The 7,456-nt window shown below is 49.9% G+C and overlaps 1 protein-coding gene across 1 annotated transcript in view; it reads right to left on the bottom strand.

Moving 5' to 3' along the window:
• The window catches only part of ANKIB1 (ankyrin repeat and IBR domain containing 1), a 66,971-nt gene extending 59,672 nt beyond the window's left edge, over positions 1–7,299 (bottom strand). The window contains exon 1 of the mRNA XM_075271656.1: positions 7,004–7,299. The gene's annotated coding sequence lies outside the window, so the exon portion shown is untranslated. The remainder of the gene's footprint in view (positions 1–7,003) is intronic.
• Between the last annotated feature and the right edge of the window lie 157 nt (positions 7,300–7,456).

Here is a 7,456-nt window from a genome sequence, read left to right as displayed (position 1 = left end):
CAGACTCCTCAGCACTTGGCACCGGGTGCATGCTGCACCTTCAAGCCCATTATAATAAGATCACTTTCTTTTTCCATTGACGGGAAAAGCTTTGTGTTTAACCCCTCTTGTGCCAGTCACTTGCCTACTAAAACATCCCCTGGCATCCCACACGGGCTCGCCAGGGAAGTATTAGCCTGCAAATGCCTTTCTCTGACAATATCGGATACGTGCGATTATCCAATACCCCGGCACTAGAGATACGCAATTGAATACATGCCTGGACGCCATGCTTGTGATGGTCAAAATGTCATTTATGGCTGTATAAATCAATATGGAGCCATAGTCTAGCACAATGATTTTCAATGTGCAGTATGTCAAGGCTGAGGCCTGGTTCACACCTGGGCATGGTTTTCCATTCAGGGAGTCTGAACGGAAACCTAATCCGCATAAAAGCGGCTACCTTAGGAAACCCACAGACTATAATGGGGTCCGAAAAGCGAAAAACACGGAGAGAAAAGCGTTTGATGGCCCAAACGCAGATATGAACCGGCCTGAGAACGAGACCTCTGTTCTGGTTTAGTCAGCTGCCAAGGGCCCATGGCTGCCCAAATCGCCCACCATCTATATAGACGACCAAGACAAAGGGGGGGATTTAGTAAACTGTCCTGTCCATTTTCTGACCAGTTTGGCACCTTTGAGAAGAGTAGACAGAGAACAAGGCAGGACGGACGACTTATATCTTGTGATAGAAAACTGGTGTGAACCCTATCGGAGATCTACGCCAGTCCCTCACAGGAAGAGACTTCCCACGGTGTGCAATGTCAGGGACCGCTGTAGATTTCGGGTATAACTCGCAGTTTTCTGACATGAAAGAATATACCGTGCTAAGGCGTTCCTGAACCCAGTCCATCTACTTTTCTCAAAAGAGGCACAGGGATTGGAAAAAAAAAAAAAAAAGACAAGACAGCACTTTTTTGGTGAAAAACTGGCGTATTTCTTTAATAAATTTGGCCCATTGGGTTGGTCGGGGTCTCCATGGCGGTATCATTACTATGTCCGTGTGTACCTCTGCATGTTTATTCGTAGTCCGATCAACTCCTCCCTGATTTTTAGGTGATAACCACAGGTTTCCCGCCCCAGGTCACACGATTGGAACCAGCACTGGCTCCCAAATTCTTCCATCTCCTCTCGTGTTCACTAAGAGTTACCTGTACGATGGGGCCGGCGGTCCATATCATTATACCGGTAAAGCCGACCCCATACTACGTGTGAAAATGAGAGAATAGGGGTACACAGAGAAACTCAGGGGCCACGTTGTCACAATCAGTGTCTCGTGGCCTAAAAGCTCCAGAGGAAGTGACACACACACATGTATATATTGTATACGTCCTCTATACGTGTATGTCGTGTGTGCATTCACACCATAACCAGAGATTTTATACATGTTTCTTACAAAGAATACGTAAATCTCCCACCGTCTGCAGCTCCAATGCAGAACTCTGTGTCTCCATGGTAGACAGCATACGCCATCAGGTGACGCAGCGTACAAGGTGTTTTTTTTTAGTTCTAGACACTTCAGAGCGTTCACGCCCCATCTAATCCCTCACAAAGAACGCTGCCATCATCAGGTTTTGTAGGCCCGAACGCTGCCACATTCACTTTCATCAGTCTTAAGGATAGGTCATCAATATCTTAGACTTGGAAAACCCCTTTAAGTTGCTGAAGATTAAGGAGAGGAGGTGGAGAGAGAAAGAAGAGAGATCTTTGTGAAGGATTAGACAGGACAAAGACAGCGCAGTCTATAGAACTATAAACCACAATGGACGTCATGTTAGTTATCACTTACCATGGAGACCTATAGCTTTACATTGGAGCTGAAGACACTAAACGGCAGCGGACTTTCACATTTGCAAAACTGCTTTGGACCCAATGGCCTCTTATTTGTCCAGGAACCTCTTAAAGCAGTGGGGGTTTGGAATAAGATTGGCGTAAATCCCCTCCCTCATATTTCCATTCCGCACAATTTTCAAGGCCATTGCTTGCTGTCATTGAATGCAAACCATTCCAATAACCAGACCAAGATCTGCGACTATAGCAAGTGGACCAAGAAGTCACTACCACCCCTTTATATGATGGTTCTCCAATCCAGACAATCCCCGCCAGTGTTACCTATTAAAGGGGTTGTCTAAGATTTGAAAAAAAACAAAACACTTAGCTGCTTTCGTCTTGAAACAGCGCCACCCCTGACCACAGGTTGGTTGTGGTATTGCAGCTTAGCCCTAATCCCTTTAAAACAGGGATACCAGACCCATGGACAGGTGTGATGCTGTTTTAAGAATAGAACGGTCATGTTTTTTCTAATCCTGGACAAACCCTTTAAATAGAATAATTCATCAATTGAAGATTTGTTAGGGTCTGACGCCCAGGCCCCACGACGATAAGTTGTTTCAAGAAGACACAAGCCATGTGTTGTCATATTCATTGGTCACACGGCGTGTTTGCAGTGAAGAGTATAGGGCTGAGCTACGACACCACGTATTGGTATGGCGGCTGTGCTGGGAGTTGTAGTTCATCCCCATTCACTTGAATAGTAAAGCGCTGTGATCAGGACGGGTGACATCACACAGCCACTGCAAACCGCTTCTCTATGGGGTTCCAGGTGCTGGACCCCCACAAATCTTTAATTCAATGCCCCCCCATTCTAAGGACAGGTCATCAATTTAAAAAGCCCCAGAAATCCCCTTTAAGGCACATGGACGCCAGAAACATCACCGACCGCCGAAATGAGGAAACCGCAAACCAGGTAAACATGTTTTCCAGTTCTGATATGAGCAGGCAGATAAGGTGACATGAGAAGGATCTGGTTCTTGTCATAAAGCGCACACATGTGCTCTGCCTGTTGTATGGCAGGAGTGCAGAGCTGGCAGCACCCACATCCGGGTCACCCCTGACAAAGCCCTGCTCTCTGTATACACTAATCCATCAGACAATAGCGAGCAGCTGCAAATGCAAACATTTACATACTGGGACATTGTATGTGTGTGAAATGGGGAGACTGGAGGCCTAGAGCAAGCTGGAATGGAAATGTGGGTGACATGTATGACTTATTGTTAGGACATCATATGGGGGGGGGGATGGGTACTTTTCTTGGGGCCCCCATTCACGAGCAGGAACAGAAAGACAACCTGTACAACTTAGTAAAACCTATTCATTTCAACAGCCAAGATGTAGTACAACAACTCCCCTGTAGTGGGCGCTGTAGGGGAAAATATATGGGCGGTAGCGGCGTCTATATAAAAGAGGGTGTGTCCATACAGTAGGTCCTCCCTAACGTAGTGTGAATCCAGTAGGTGGCGCCGCCTCAACCCCTCCACCTTGGCATTCTTATTGCCCCATGTTCCAAGCCGCAGTAACTATATGTGACCCCCAACTCCACCACAGGGGCGGTGGCTTATAACAACAGTCACAGTAGGTGGCGTGTACACACAGTCGAGACAGCGCCCCCTACTGGATCCACGCCGAACCTACTTTACCTTTCCATTCAAGCATCTACCCTGCCATCATGAGACTATGAAAGCCACAGACGTGCGCAGAGCAGTTGTCACCTCCCTTGCAATGTTCTTTACCCCCAGCAGGGGGAGCCATTGAGACAGCACAAAGCTTCACCCATAAGAGTATAAACTTTATGCACTATCCTGAGGCAGGATAGGAGACGCAACAAAATAAAAGCTATGTAGGAATGTCCCCTGCACGGCTGATAGCCATGAGAGCGGTGACTGGAATTGCCCTTTAAACATCCCCTGCCTTGCCCGGCGCACATACTACACATTCTCCACTCAGAACAATGCTGCGTTAAGTAAAACTGCTGGGAAAGCAGATACAAATACACGCCAGCGGCCCGAGGTGTCCGAGAACCAGGGGCCCGGGGGTTACACGGAAATGTTACAGCACAGAATGAGTTACACAAGTGCATAAGGAGCATGCAGACCTGAGTGAGGGGTGACCACTAATCTTAGACTCAGGGGGTGAGGGTATGGCCAGGGGCCCTTCTTTGTGTTTCACATCATTACCTGCACTGGGCGAAGAAAGAACAGTCTCAAATAGGATGGCAGCCAACATGACTGCTCCTACAAGAGCGGTTACACAGCTTTCTCAAAGCCCTGAATGGCAATGACTACAGCCATCTTTATATGGCATCTGCAGAGGACCTGGTGCCAACACCCTGCGGCCTCACAGCACTACAGACTATCAGCCACGTGCCATGTAGGTGATGGGTGTGCCAAGTCATAGAAGATTAGGGCTTTACAAGCTCCTGGAGATGTGCTGGCACTGAGCAGACCCTTGGCACAAGCATAATATAGACAGGCACATACAGCTGTATATGGCACCTCGCTGCCATACAGTGCAAATACACCCAACAAGTGATCTATCAAACCAATACAAACTGGCACAAACCAATGCAATGGCAGACTGGCAAAGTATAAAGACTCCACTCCCCCACAACATGGCACGTCCTCCGACAGGTTGTCAGACTGTTTAGACCCTTACACTATAAGAGGGCACACTGGGTAATGGCTCTCCCTGAAAAACTGACACAGGGCACAATTTCTTCAACAGGCTGGCACCATATGCAGACACTTCTGCCAACCCTGAGGCTGGCACCATATGCAGACACTTCCTTTGGTAGGTCAGCACATTGTGGATCTCCTTGCTATGATAGGCTGGAACAACGTGCACACCCTTCCCCCAGCAGTCTGGCACAGTGTGCATCTCATTATTATGATAGGCTGGCAAGGTGCCCAGACCCTTCCTATGGTATATGGGCAAGGTGCCCAGACACTTGTTATGGTACACTGGCACACTGCACAGACCCCTTCTATGATGGGCTGGCACAGACTGGACACTCCTCCACCTGGCACAGTGTGAAGACCCTTCCCCCAACAAGCTGGCACGGTCTGCAAACTCTTCTTTGGACAGGGTTGGAACATTAAGGAGACCCCTCTGACAGGGTTGGCACATTATACAGATATGGTAAACTGCTATAGTACACAGACCCTACCTCTTACAGAATGGCACTGACCTTTACGATTGCCCATCTATAAACATTGCCCCCACCATGGCACGGGCCATACCAATGGTGCACCGCAGAATGAGCCAAGTAGTATGCAGATGCCCACCAAGAATTGTCTGTGGCAAGAACCCCCCCCCCCCCCAGTGATATTAGAAAAGCCTCCTATGATAAGCAAAGACCCAATTACACAGCAAGTAGTGGCCAAGTACTCCAGAGATATTGGAAGCCCCCTAACAATGAGCAGAACCCCAATAACTTAGCAAGCAATGTACAGAGACTCACAGTGCCCCCCTAACACAGCAAATAATGGCCTGGACCCCCAGTATCAGCAACACAGCCCCCAAAACAAAACATGTAATGGAAAGAACCCCCCAATAATACTAGCAGCGTCCCCATAACACAGAAAGTGATGGAATGGTAATGGAAAAGTAATGGTCAGGACCACCAGGATCTCCAGCAGAGCCTCCATAACAAAACATGTAATGAGGAGAACCCATAGGAATAATAGCAGAGCCCCCCTAATACAGAAAGTAGTAGGAAGGACCCCCCCCCCTTATTACAAACAGAGCCTCCATAACACAGCCAGTAATGCTCAGAGACTCCCCAGTAATACCAGCAGAGCCCCCATAACACATCCAGTACTGTCAGGACCCCCCAGTATTACCAGCAGAACCCCCATAACACAGCCAGTACTGTCAGGACCCCCCCGTATTACCAGCAGAACCCCCATAACACAGCCAGTACTGTCAGGACCCCCCAGTATTACCAGCAGAGCCCCCATAACACAGCCAGTAATGGTCAGGAACCCCCTACTAGTAATACTAGCAGAGCCCCCATAACACAGCCAGTAATGGTCAGGAACCCCCTACTAGTAATACTAGCAGAGCCCCCATAACACAACCAGTATTTTCAGGACCCCCCAGTATTACCAGCAGAGCCCCATAACACAGCCAGTATTGTCAGGACCCCCCCCAGTATTATCAGCAGAGCCCCCATAACACAGCCAGTATTGTCAGGACCCCCCAGTGTTAGAAGCAGAGCCCCCATAACACAGCCAGTATTGTCAGGACCCCCCAGTATTATCAGCAGAGCCCCCATAACACAGCCAGTATTGTCAGGACCCCCCAGTGTTAGAAGCAGAGCCCCCATAACACAGCCAGTATTGTCAGGACCCCCCAGTATTACCAGCAGAGCCCCCATAACACAGCCAGTAATGGTCAGGAACCCCCTACTAGTAATACTAGCAGAGCCCCCATAACACAACCAGTATTTTCAGGACCCCCCAGTATTACCAGCAGAGCCCCATAACACAGCCAGTATTGTCAGGACCCCCCAGTATTATCAGCAGAGCCCCCATCACACAGCCAGTATTGTCAGGACCCCCCAGTGTTAGAAGCAGAGCCCCCATAACACAGCCAGTATTGTCAGGACCCCCAGTATTACCAGCAGAGCCCCCATAACACAGCCAGTAATGGTCAGGAACCCCCTACTAGTAATACTAGCAGAGCCCCCATAACACAGCCAGTATTGTCAGGACCCCCAGTATTACCAGCAGAGCCCCATAACACAGCCAGTATTGTCAGGACCCCCAGTATTACCAGCAGAGCCCCCATAAACACAGCCAGGACCCCCCAGTATTATCAGCAGAGCTCCCATAACGCAGCCAGTATTGTCAGGACCCCCCAGTATTACCAGCAGAGCCCCCATAACACAGCCAGTATTGTCAGGACCCCCCAGTATTATCAGCAGAGCTCCCATAACACAGCCAGTATTGTCAGGACCCCCCAGTATTACCAGCAGAGCCCCCATAACAATACCTGCACCCTTGGGATCAGCAGTTTTCCGCCAACCATGACCAGACAGTCCCCAGCAGGGACTGCACCTCCTAATAATGACCCCACCAGGAAGGATAACAACCCCCATCAGGTAAGCAGAGGCCGGAGCACTCACTATGATCGCAGTCCATGCAGCAGCTCCCCCGGCAGCATCCTCCGTGTCACCGCAGTCCAGCTCTCATCCCTCGCCTCTTCCAGGGAGCGCACCCCGGTGCACACAGTCAGGCCCCCGACACCCGGAACAAGTAGAGCGACCCGGAAACCTGCTGAGCCCCCTCCTCCTCCTGCCCCGTAATAATACCCCACACCGGGCACACAAGAAAGACACCACCCCGGCCGTGCCCGTCACCGACCCCTCCCTCACTGACCGAGCGCCAGCCCCGGTATACCGAAAACCACCGAGATCCACGCCCACACTTCTAACCCCGCCCACAGCCTTCACAACAACACAGATACGTGCCCCGCCTACGGGATCACAAACCCGCCCATCTCGCTGACTTATCCGGACGTAAACACAGTTTCACCCCGCCCCTAGACATACATGGACACGCCCATCGGAACTGACTTG

Source organism: Leptodactylus fuscus, chromosome 4, assembly GCF_031893055.1.
Source record: "Leptodactylus fuscus isolate aLepFus1 chromosome 4, aLepFus1.hap2, whole genome shotgun sequence".
In the NCBI taxonomy this organism is placed as follows: Eukaryota; Metazoa; Chordata; class Amphibia; order Anura; family Leptodactylidae; genus Leptodactylus; species Leptodactylus fuscus.
Note: the sequence above shows the minus strand (reverse complement) of the source record. Positions and strands in the feature narration are given on the sequence as shown.